The sequence below is a fragment of the Narcine bancroftii genome, chromosome 7, assembly GCF_036971445.1.
Source record: "Narcine bancroftii isolate sNarBan1 chromosome 7, sNarBan1.hap1, whole genome shotgun sequence".
In the NCBI taxonomy this organism is placed as follows: domain Eukaryota; kingdom Metazoa; phylum Chordata; class Chondrichthyes; order Torpediniformes; family Narcinidae; genus Narcine; species Narcine bancroftii.
The window spans coordinates 144896569-144910006 of NC_091475.1; positions in this window are offsets into that span (position 1 = coordinate 144896569).

Genomic DNA, 13438 nt, shown 5'->3' on the forward strand with positions numbered 1-13438 from the left:
AAGTACTGGATATAATTGCAATAATCTATGACATATAATTCCAATTAATCCTTTCTAAGAGGGATTCAATTAAAAATATTATTCCATAAATATGGAATCTAAGAAGTTGCTAATCTGTAAATTTCTAACAAATGAGTATTTGGTAAGTCATATTTACTTGCAAGCTGTTCAAAATACAGTAAAAAAAAACCTTCCTTAAATAAATGTTCAAAATAAACAATACCTTTGATTTTCCATATAGAGAAAGATCGATCAATTATCAATGGTCAAAAAAAATAGCTCTAGATAATACAAAGTTTTTTTTAATTTAAAAAAATCCTAAATTGTAACCAAATTTGCATTTTATGTTTAAGTATTGGATTAGACATATTCCTATTAATCTTGGAAAAAAAATGGAAGAGACGTACCCAATAAAAAGGCCACTAAATTCTGCTGTATAGATCTCAAATCTAAAACTGTCCATAATGGATGATCCAATTTATCAGAATAAAAAATACAAAAGTTAAATACCAAATATTAGCATCCCAGTAATAAAATCTAAAATTATTCAAGGCCATACCTCCATCTTTTTTTCAATTCTAGGCTTTTTGTTCTTCCAAATAAAGGAAGAAAATTCGAGTCAATATTATTTTTTAAAAAATTCATGATGAAACTGGAATTGCTTGAAATAAATATAAAAACAGGTAATATAATTGCATGAACACAACCTATTAAAAATATGATAAAGGAGACCATCTAGAAAAAGACAATCTCACATAGCTGAATAGGGGAAGAAAACTGAGTTTATATAAATCTTTAAATATTTAAAATTTGTTAACCCTTAACTATGTGAAATTATCCCGAACAATCTTTAATGAAACTTGAATGTTTAACAGCATATTTAACTAAAAGCTGGTTTTCCCTTTCACCTCACGTAACATTTATACTGTTTATTGTTTTTATATAGTTGGTAGGAGGGTACCGAAACCCTAACGTCGAAGTACTCGAGATGGCAGAGGTCGACAGCATCGAGTCCACGCTGCTGAAGATCCAGCTGCGCTGGATGGGTCACGTCTCCAGAATGGAGGACCATCGCCTTCCCAAGATCGTGTTATATGGCGAGCTCTCCACTGGCCACCGTGACAGAGGTGCATCAAAGAAAAGGTACAAGGACTGCCTAAAGAAATCTCTTGGTGCCTGCCACATTGACCACCGCCAGTGGGCTGATAACGCCTCAAACCGTGCATCTTGGCGCCTCACAGTTTGGCGGGCAGCAACCTCCTTTGAAGAAGACCGCAGAGCCCACCTCACTGACAAAAGGCAAAGGAGGAAAAACCCAACACCCAACCCCAACCAACCAATTTTCCCCTGCAGCCGCTGCAACCGTGTCTGCCTGTCCCGCATCGGACTTGTCAGCCACAAACGAGCCTGCAGCTGACGTGGACTTTTACCCCCTCCATAAATCTTCGTCCGCGAAGCCAAGCCAAAGAAAGACAGAAGAAACCAAAACTTGACTGCTTAACAAGGAAGGGGGACCATAAACAGCGTGTAGAGTTATGAAAGGGGCCATGGCCAAAAAGGGTTGAAGATGGCTGATCTAAAGCAAAAAGCAAACTGCTGGTGGAAAAGCCAATCAGGCAGCACCGATGGAGGGAAATGGACAGTTGATGTTTAAACTGTCTATCCTCCCTCTCCATCTGTCCAGGGTCAAAGATTTGACCTAAAACATTGAGTGTCCACTCCAATCCAATCCAATGTCTGACACATTGAGTTTCTTGACTGTGTTTTACGCACACACATACAGATATAGAAATATATATATGTAAGACTCAGATCAAATAACCTGCTGAATTTGAGCAGATGATTAAGCAGAGGAACAGGGAAAATGAAGTACAAGGCTTCCTTTAGTGATGGTCAGGCCATGCTGGAAAATCACTTAATCTGAACCAGATGAGACACTTTTCCAACATCAACAATAATTGCTCCTGCAATTAACTCCAGTGAGCCGACATTGTTTTTTTTTGCTGCCGTCATCCAATTAGTGCATTAACAATGTTCATCATGAAATTCATAACAAACTTTTGTGGTAGACATAAAAAATTCTGGCAGGGTATCCTTGTTAAAATCAAGCTTTCAAAAAGAAAAGTCTTTGCTTTGACTGTGAGTAAATATTACCCACATGGCTGAAGTTAATGAAAAATTTTATCTTTCATGCCAACTAGTTTGAGTTGTGATAAATGACTAAAAAAAAAATAAAAGATTAAGAGATAATTAATTTGGGGATTTGCATTTATAAACTGTGACAAGTAAATTATTTAAAACTCCAGAATCAGAATATTTTGTCATGTACATGTCAGAAAGTTCATTGTTTGGCAGCAGCATTACAGTTCAAATATTGCATTAAATTACATTTGAATAATAAATAAAAATAGTATAAAGTAAGGTAGTGTCTGTGGTTCATTTTCCATTCAGAAATCTGATGACGGGGGCAGAAAAACAATCCTTCTGGCTGTTCAGATTCCTGCACCTAATCACAGCAGTGTGAAGAAGGAATGGCCTAGGTGGTTGGAGTCCTTGAGGATACAGGCTGCTTTCTAAAGTCCCCCTCTTGTAGATGCCCTCAGTGGACTGAAGACTGATCCCCATGATATTGCAGGCCGAGTTAATATCTCTGGAGTTTTTACCTGTCTTGTGCATTGTCACCTCCATACCACACGATGACACAACCAGAGAGTATGCTCTCTATGAAACAGCTGTAGACATTTTTGAGAGTTTTTAGTGACATACCAAATCTCCTCAAACTCCTCATGAAGTACCGCCACTGACAAGCCTTCTTTGTGATTGCATTGACATAGAGACACCAGGACAGATCCTCAGATATCAACACCCAGGAATTTTAAATTCTTGACCCCCTCCACTGCTGACCCCTTGATAAGGATAGGTTTGTGTTCCCCTGATTTCCTCTTGAAGTCCACAGTCAGCTACTCATCTATCTGATCTATCTCACTCTTGTCTGCTTCTTCGTTACCTCTGTGATTTTGCTGACAACATTGGTGTCATCAGCAAACATGTCGATGAAATTTGAATTGTGCCTGGCCACACATTCATAAACGTACAGTGAGTAGGGCAGTGTGCGAAGTTCACACCCTTGTAGTCACCTGTGTTCATAGTCATTGAGGAGGAGATGTTGCTTCCAATTCATCCTGATTGAACTATTCAACTGACTGAAACTTTTGTTGGAATATAACTTCCTGAGAAAACTTTAAAGGAAATATAAGAACAAAGTTCAGGGTTTTAAGCTTCCTTTATGGATATAGGATTTTCTATATGGATGGACAACAGAAGCCACTGTCTCATCTAAATGGATCTTGTCTATACCAGGTAAACATCCAAGCTCCTAAACTACATCATGAGTGTTTTGTGCTCATGTTCAGTGATTGAAGCTGCTATGAAAACTCTTTTCTCCAGGTTGACTTCTGCACATGCACTCGGACCTAATACTGACTGCACTCGTTTTTCTACGATCAGCAGCTGTGACTTTAGATGCCACTCTTTGTGTTTGAAGATCACCATACACCCCCCCTTTTACTGGAATGTTCTCTCCAGTGTAGCCTGTCACTTTTAATTTCACAGGATAAATCTTGCTCTTTGCGGTGAGGGTCTTGTAATTGTTCATAGATAACAGATTCACCTGGGATCCAGTGTTGACCTTAAATGGAATTACTGTTTCATTCTTAGACTGTTGCCAGCAACAGTCTTTAGTAAATCCACAAAAATTTCCTCCATTTCTTCGACCACTCTAAACTTTTCTCTTGGTATCCCCTGCTTTGCATCACTTTTCAAAATGATTCTTCATCCCATGTTTATAGCAGGACTTTCCATAGGCAGTACACATCTTTGGAATATTTCTACATCCGCATTTCCTGCATTTACTGTTTGAGCTTATTACTTTGGCTTGTTGTTGCTTTGGGAAACTCCTGGTGCTTTGCTTATCTGTTTTCATTACATGCACTGCTGTGTCTATCCTGCGCAGCTCCTTAACTGTTGTATCTATCTTTTGCAACTCCTTCTTATGCTCGTGTGGTCTCTACTGCTCTACACAAATTTGAAACCTTTTCCAGAGTCACACAACAGTCTTTATTCAAGTTCACTATTTAGGATTCTGCAAACTATTCTGTCTTTAATGAGTGAGTTTTTCAAATCTCCAAATTCATACGACTTTCTCCGTGTGTGAAGCTTGGCTAGTATTGGTTAAAGCTCATACCTTGTTTCTGGTCACAGGACAAACAAAAATGAATCTCTCAAGCATGGTATTTTTACTTGGAATAAAATTTTGTCATCAGAGTGTCCAATGTGAGAGCTGTCTCATCAATTTAAAAACTGTTATAGATGTCCAAGGCATCTTCACCCATCACTTTACATTTTCCATCAGTCTCTCCCATTCCACCAGCTTTTAAATAAATGTTGAATTGCTGTTTGATGCATTTCCAATTATCAGCTAGATTGCCAGTAAACTGCATCAGTGTGGGAGGACTTAACTTATTCATGCTTACAAACTATTGTCTTCTCTTACTCACTCAGGCACGTCTGACACCATGTTATGCTTGTTCTTTCAAGAAGAATGACATTACGTGGGTTTAATACTTAACCAACTTTATTTTCTTTGAGCTGCTTCAACCAACCTCCAATGACAACAGCCACAACGCCCACCATCTATCACTTCCAGTTTCCTTCCAACCATTCATGTTGCATGCTGGGAAATGTAGTTCTTATTTACACACATAATAACACATCTGCTAAGAAACATGACAGCTAATTAGTGTAAAGCAATCCCTCACATACATAAGATAATCATGACCATGTAATCAGTTTGCGAAATGTTATTAAGAGGGATAAAATTGTTGCATTTCAGTAGTGGTGATGGTTTTTATGTTCATCAGGAAGAACAGGTGAAGATCTGTTTTAACTTTTTATCCACAAGGTGGCATGTCCAAGAAGTGTCAGACAAGATTATAATGTTCAAGATGACAGAGTGGCTTGATCCTATGATTCATGAGCAAGTTTGCCTCAGGTAATATTTTTATATATGTGTTCTTTAAACCCTATGGCAATGGATTCAGTGCTGAGAGGTAACAGCCTCCCCCCAAAAAAGTTTCCACTGGTGACAAAGAGCCAAGGATGCGCAGATATACTGTATCCACCTCTAAATTTTGCATTAGAGTGAATATTGTGTATTAAATCCTGGGGAAAGATTAAAAGCCCGAGTTAGGGACAACCATGCAATTCATATTGAAAAGCACAAATCATGTAAACAAGGTGAGGTGTTTGGAGAGGGTGAAAGTCTGCAAATGCTGTGATTGTAGTTAAAACTCCACCAGCGTTGTCTCCGCTCCATCCTCAACATCCATTGGAGCGCTTTCATCCCTAACGTCGAAGTACTCGAGATGGCAGAGGTCGACAGCATCGAGTCCACGCTGCTGAAGATCCAGCTGCGCTGGGTGGGTCACGTCTCCAGAATGGAGGACCATCGCCTTCCCAAGATCGTGTTATATGGCGAGCTCTCCACTGGCCACCGTGACAGAGGTGCACCAAAGAAAAGGGTCAAGGACTGCCTAAAGAAATCTCTTGGTGCCTGCCACATTGACCACCGCCAGTGGGCTGATATCGCCTCAAACCGTGCATCTTGGCGCCTCACAGTTTGGCGGGCAGCAACCTCCTTTGAAGAAGACCGCAGAGCCCACCTCACTGACAAAAGGCAAAGGAGGAAAAACCCAACACCCAACCCCAACCAACCAATTTTCCCCTGCAGCCGCTGCAACCGTGTCTGCCTGTCCCGCATCGGACTTGTCAGCCACAAACGAGCCTGCAGCTGACGTGGACTTTTACCCCCTCCATAAATCTTCGTCCGCGAAGCCAAGCCAAAGAAAGAGAAAAGAAGAGTTAAAACGCACCAGAATGCTGTGTGGAGATGTCAGCTGTCAGAGAGATGAATGCGAACGAGAGGAGAAGGAAATAAAGAGACAATAAGGTGTAGTGTTTGTGGAACCGTGACATAAACAAAGAGATCAGAGTGTTTAAAGCAGTGGTACTGCAGGTATTCATGATGTGAGAGAAGCTATATTGAGAAGGATGATAAATTTGTCACCTTAATTCATTGATTCCTTAAGTTTTCTGCACTTATATCCTAGGAGTAAACTTCCAGCAATGAATTTGAAATATTTTTTTTCTCCCCATAGCAGAGAAGTTTCTGAAGGCTTCCTATTGCATGGGAAAAAGTTGTCACTTCGATTGTGAATTTTATCAATAAGTATCTCCAAATTTGTACCTAAAGGCTTGTTGCACCTTTTCCAATGATTTTTATCTTCGAAAATAGTTTCCTCCCCTAAATGGGCAGAATACATTTCTTTGTTCCAGTTTCCTCAGTAGCATCAGTTATACCAATTTTTCATATTACTTCCAAACATGTTTATAACCATAAGTAATGGTTCTTAATGGCTGCATGCCTGACTCATGATAATAAGCTGGCAGTACCACCCATTGTGGGAGTGCTTTTGGTTATGATTGAATTTCTTGACATATGGTTCACAAATGCAATTAGTTTAGCAGTCTAAATTTATTTCTGAATTAATATGATGCAAATCTTAAAGACCCAAAGCACACAATCCAACAGAACAATCAAATTTTACTGATACCAATCACAAAATTGCCCTGGGGGTACGATGTGAGTAACAAATATGCACAGCAGGACTTTTTCTTGCAAGATGGATTAATACAGATTGAACAGTTAGCACTCCATGTGTAACCGACTTGTACATTCTGTCCAAACATTACTTACCAAAACATTGCTGTTTGTTCCAAGTAGGAAAGTAAAACATAAAAGATTCTTCAATAAAATATAAATTATTGTTTGTGGAAGTATAAAATCCAATAAAAGACCATTGGGTAACGTGCTGTTGCCATGTATTGATAAATTGACCTTCAGACATATATTAATGAAGTGAACTGTAATCAAATTTTGACTAATTATAAGCACTCTTTATTTTGTCAAGTGTCTGTGGGATTATTATGCTTTGGATCACTGATCTAAGTAACATTTGATTCAAGATTCTGATTATGAAGATTTTTGTTTATCTCAGCTTTTCAAAGATAAAAGCATGAGGTGAATATTCATGAAATTGCCTAAAAAGTAAAGGCATTCATTTCAAGAATTAATTTCTCTGATTGATTTTCAGTACCTCCAATGCCGTACTTTTAACCATCTTTGGACTTCAGTTCTGGCCTTTTGTGCCAGCACATTCTTCATTGCTTCATCAAACCACAGTGCACAGCTTTGTAGGTCAATTTGTTGCAATAAGCTCCCCCTAACGTGCAGGTGAGTGATTAAATCTGGGGAAGGTGGAGTGAGTTGATGAAAGAATAAACAAATAAACCAAATGGTGAGTAGTGAGGATATGGTGGCCTGAAGGACCTGTTTAAATATGGAATAATTTATGTTTTTTTTTAGATAGAATTTGTATGATTTTACCAGTCTGAGGAATGTCAAAGGTCTCAGCATTGGTTGTTCGCACATGAATGACCATAACTCAAAATTTCCATTTCCTTACAGGCACTTAGACTGCAGTAATTAAAGAGGTGGAACTTGCTATTCATTAGCCCATTGTTCATGGAATGCCTGCAGTTAAGTTTAGACTGCAGACATTCAAGGAAATTTACTAGGGATCGAGGAAGTAAAATATTGGAATGGGAATGACTCCTTATTCCCATTCTGATCTTTTCACATAGACTGCATTCTTGGGAAATTTGGAATAATTTCCTGGAATGCAGAGGCTGAGTAAAGCCACATTGTGGGTCCATGGGCTGGTACTGTGCTGTAATGTTCTAAGTTTTATGTTCTAAACAGCATTGAAACAGGCTATTTAGCGTAACATCCACACTGACCTGTGGGCATTGATCTGTACTGACCTCAATGTTCAACACTTGGTCCATAGAACTCTCTGCCTGAGATTCAAACATTCATCATGGAACATAGAATGCAGAACAATACAGCACAGAAACAGTCCTTTGACGCACAACGTCTGCAGCAAGTATCATACCAACTTAAATGACAATGCTTGCACTGGATACACATCCCACCACCTCCTGCATATTGATATGTCTGCAATAAGCATTCCTATCATATCTGCTTCCACCACTACCCTGTTAGTCCTTACCAGGAACAACACTCTATGCATAAATTAAAATTATTCCACACATAAAATTTCTGCCCTCAGCTTTCCTTTTTCTTTGGCTTGGCTTCGCGGACAAAGATTTATGGAGGGGGTAAATGTCCACGTCAGCTGCAGGCTCGTTTGTGGCTGACAAGTCCGATGCGGGACAGGCAGACACGGTTGCAGGGGAAAATTGGTTGGTTGGGGTTGGGTGTTGGGTTTTTCCTCCTTTGTCTTTTGTCAGTGAGGTGGGCTCTGCGGTCTTCTTCAAAGGAGGTTGCTGCCCGCCGAACTGTGAGGCGCCAAGATGCACGCATCTTTAATGCATTGATAACTCACCCATCCTGGGTCAGCACTTTAGCAACATGAATCGCAGCACCTCAAGGGCTTGTTCCTTCATATGGATGCCTTCATATGACAGTACATAGAAGGTAAACTTTGCAAATTATGTTGCAACTTTACAAAATATTGTTCAGATTTAAACCTTAAAATGCTTTGCATCTCCACAAGCTTTCCTATGGACATTTATTTGTTGTATTCATCATCCAAGGCTTCCAGGGAAGTTTTAATCTGTTCACATTCCAAATAGCAAGTTGATCAAATGTCTTTCCTTTGACGTTTTGCTGACCGCAGCTCAATATTACTTGGTGTTTCTTCTCGTTAACATATCTCTTCACTTTGAAGTCTTTCTTAAAGAAAAAGCAGCTCTTCAAACTTGTTTTCTTCTCTCAGAATCCCAGCATCTGTGATGGTGCCTCAGTATGACAAGGACATTTCTATACAATGCTCCTCTTCCTCCACTTTTACCTCTGCCTCTTCCGTCCCATTTTCCTCATCCCATTCCTTGCTCTTGTGTGTTTTTTGTTGGTCTTGAGTGGGAATGGGAGCAGATGTAAGATTGCTGCATCAAGGATGCCTTCACTGAATCTGCAGTATTGAAGACGCAATCAGATATCATGGTAATGTTATATGATCCTGACTCTTTTGTGAAAATGGCCAGCATATGGTCACTCAGTGTCTCTGAGGGGACGCTCTTTTGCTTCTCTTTCTCTAACTGTAGGGGGTGCCAGGCAATGCTAATGGTGAAGCTTTGTCTTTCTTAAGGCAGATTAAAGGCAATTTTGTGAAATTTTGCAATTCTGTTTTATTTCAATGTGGTGAACTGCTGAACTGGTTTATTTCCGATTACCTGATTCTGCCCCATCCTGTGACTGTACCTGTGGCCCCTCCCTCTTTTAACCTTGCGTAAAGCCTCTAACACCTTGTCCCTTCCTCGGAAAACCTGGGTCACAGCACAGGATGAAGTCTTTGTCCATTGTGAATAAAAGCTTGTAGATCAGCGACCCAGTCTCGGCCTCTCGAGTAACTTCCTGCACATTATACATGACAATAAATAGTATTTGATCGGATCGTAGGTATTTTTGATATCATTGCATAACATAAATCTCACTCGGGGAAAAATGATGACAGCATTTAAGGAATTTGTATGCATGAGGATTTCTGCCTCTACTGCACATTCTAAAGTGTCTGTCTCATTTCCCAGCCAAGTCAGTCTCTGAACCAAAAATATAATTACTCCTATTTTGTGAGCATTCAGCCAATTCCTAAAAAGTTTTGCTGAAAGGCAAAGAGAAGGCAATTTTTCAAATTTCTCTGAAGGTGTGATTCTCTTATTTGAACTATTTGCTCTTGTCTCTGAATATGGGAGAATGGAGGAGAGGAGGTGGACCTGTCACTGTGGGTTGGGCACAGAAGGCTCTTGTCTGGGTATGGCCATTGAAGTCAATACATTTAGTGGCAGTTCAAGCTTGCTCGACTACATGAAAATATGGTATGTGACATTGGTCCACACTGGAGTTCTTACTATTCCTTGTAATTTCTTCCAGTTTCCCTTGACTTAGGTTTAAGGAGTACTCCTGCTTCCTTTGCCATAAAGCACCATCCTCCTATTATGGATCATGTTCAACAGTTTAATAAACAAAGGACAAAGAGGGTTTCCTTCACATTGCTGACTCTTTGTCCATTGTTCAGCCAACCTAGTCACGCACAATGCTGGTGTGATTTGTGGCAAGAAGCTGGAGCCCTGACCTGCTTATGGGTACTGTTCTAACACAATTCAAACGGTGCTGCAGTGCTTCTCTTTTGTGAGAAGTCATGCGTACTGTTAAATGTAGATTGTGATCTAAAAATCTGCAATATCTTTAATAAAAGCATGAATTGCCATAAATAGTGGCCTCCATAGATCCTTCTATTTCTATTAACCTCCATACATCTTCCTGAAAACTCTTACTGCCCACAATTTGTGATTGAAGAAGGAATGCCACACAGACAGTAGCTTATCCAGTGCGAATGATGAACTGGAACAAAGAAGTCTAAGATTTGCTCTTCATTGGTGAGGCAGAATGTGACTTGATTTCCTTCCTCAGTTACTGTAAAAACATTATGAAAACCTCAATTGTTCAAGTACGGCTTTTGCACCAAGCTAGTGTCTGTGATCTGTGATGATATTCAAGGTGAATGTGTGGCTAAATGATTGCTATTCAATATGACACTCTGTCTGAGATGATAGACATAAATTGTGTTTGGGAATAGAACTGCTGGTCTCCTGTATTGTGAGAACATACTTTTGGAGGTGTTCAACAGAACAGTATCAAGCATTCAACTGGAATGATGCCCATTGGTTAAATAACAGAGAAAGTTAATGATTTGAATTTCTCAATACTCCTAGAGTTGGAACTTAGTACAAAAGGAAATGAGTGGTGATGAGACTGAATTGCTTATGGGAATTTTTAACTGATCAGATTGGTTGAATTATTATGGAACGAGAGGAAATTAAATGACATTTGTAATATGCAAAGTTAAATACCCTGCTTTTTTAAGGACAAAAAAGCAATGGTGAATACGAGTGAATAAGTTAATAGAGAAACTACAACATAGAAACAGACAGTTTAACACAATCTATTTTAATGAAGTCAGAAATTTTAAGAGCACTTAACACATTGAACAGCAGCTATGGAGAAGCAATGTGAACATTTCAGATCCATATAATACTTTATCAGCTCTGAGAATGGTCAACGAAAGATTATTGAATGAATTGTTCATTCTATTATATTTCTCTTTTCACAGATGCTCCCTGTCTGGCTGCTTATTTCCTGGATTTTCTGGGGGCGTTTTCAACTTCAGATTTGTAGCATTTGCAGGTTTTTATTTGCTCCTAGAATACGATTTTGATGCTTCTTTTCCAGGCAAAAAAAATCCAATCTCATGTTACCAATTCTTTTTGTACATGTAGCTGTCCTCACCTTTAATCATCAAATCAAAACCTCCCTAAAGCTTGGACAGAATGTTTCTCCAACTTGCTGTTTAAAAGCCTTTACCTTGTGCAGTATATCTTTGAATTTTCAATTTAGATTCAAGAAAGGCCTAATCAAATAACCACCAGAAGCAAATGTAATGATCTCAATGCACAATTAACTCATCCCCATTGATTTAAAAGAAGCAGCATGTTTTCTGCTTATAGTGTGTGTTTACTTGTATATTCAACATTTATTGTTCTGTTCATTTGCTACAGACATCAACAGGGGATATGACATTGTGAATTCTGAACATTACTTAAAGTTAACTTGCACCTCTTAAAGATGAGGCAACTGGATTAGGTCCTGCCAATTTTTGTGTGTGAATATAATTGGAAATATTAGAAAATGCCACAAGGTGAAAGAGCACAGATCCTAGCTTTATAGATTCTGAATTGAAGATTTTGGTGAATGAAGTGGAAAACAGATAACATATGCATTATGAAAGCTCAGAAGGCTGAAGGAACGTACATAGATCAAGGAGCAATCCCTCAGGAAGATCAAATATCTCTAATGTGTGATTAGTGGATTCTTCTTCAAATGCCATACACTACCATTGCTTCAGAGATCTTGCAATTCACAACAAGCTCAGAAGCAAACTCTTATCAGGACAAATTTCTGCTCTACCACTCTTGTATATTTAATACCACTATGAGACTCATAACTACATCTCACAGCTTGCATGTACTGCTGGTTATTCAATCATGACTGCTGTATTACATGAAAAAAATTACACAAATACTCTGATATCTTTCCCTCTCTTATATGGCAGGACAGATCACAACAAGAGCTGTAGAGACTAACTGTGTGAGAGCATGCAAATTTGTGCTCGTATGCCACAGATAAGAGTAGCAAGTCCTAAGCTCATTGACAATGAAACGTGTCATCGTTAAAAATGAACCTTCATATGTTCCAATTTTTTCTGAGAAATGTTCTGGACAATGGTAATGTCAGGGCATGGGATGATGGCATCAATAATAATAATAAGGAAATAGACATTCTGGTTGGAGGAGGGGAGGGGACCCTTGAATTTAATGCTGAGGTGCTCAAAGGGACACATTGCCTTGATGAGTTATGCCTAGTTTGGCTGGTAGAACTGTGGTTTGCATTCGGCACAGACATGGCAGTTTCTAGTCATTGTCTGAATCTCCTCGGCAGAATAAGGTAGATTCTAAGATTTGACAAAATTGAAAAACCTGGTAACTCCGGGATGACAGAGGTTATTGTGAAGATTGTGCATTTGAAGACTAGCACAGGTTCCATGGGGTAGGGCATCAGAGGGCTCATTAAGTTTATCAGGTCTGTAGATGATATCATAGTTGAAAGTAGACAGTTGATTCTCCACCTGAGGATTTTATCATTTCTCGATAAAGGAGTGGCACATCTCAAGGCCTTGGAGGGTACATGAGAAAAAGGTGACAGACCTGCCCACCTGGTCACCAGGGCAAAGCCTTTTGGGCTTCTTTTGTCAGAGGAAACATTGTGGCTTTGACCAGTGGCTGAATCTTGTCCGCATAGTTGGGGACCCATTGAACATAGTAAGAGAAGAGCCCAAAGCATCTCTTCATGGCTTTTAGGGTATGTGGGAGGTGCAGCTCCATCAACAGATGCATGCAGTCAGATTCGGGGCCAATGAGGTATTCTCATCAACACAGCCAAGGATGGTCTGTCGTGGTGTCTATAAGACACATTTGTCCTTGTTATAAGTCAGGTTCATGCATTTCGCTGCTCAAAGGAACTTGATGGGATTAGCATCATGGACCTGCAGATTGTGGGTGCAAATGGTAACATTATCGAGGAAGGGAAAAGTGGCCTGTAGATTGTAGCAGTCCACCTTGTGGTCCATTTCCGATTTGAAAACAGAGACCCTATTTGTGATGTCGAAAGGGACCTGAAGGA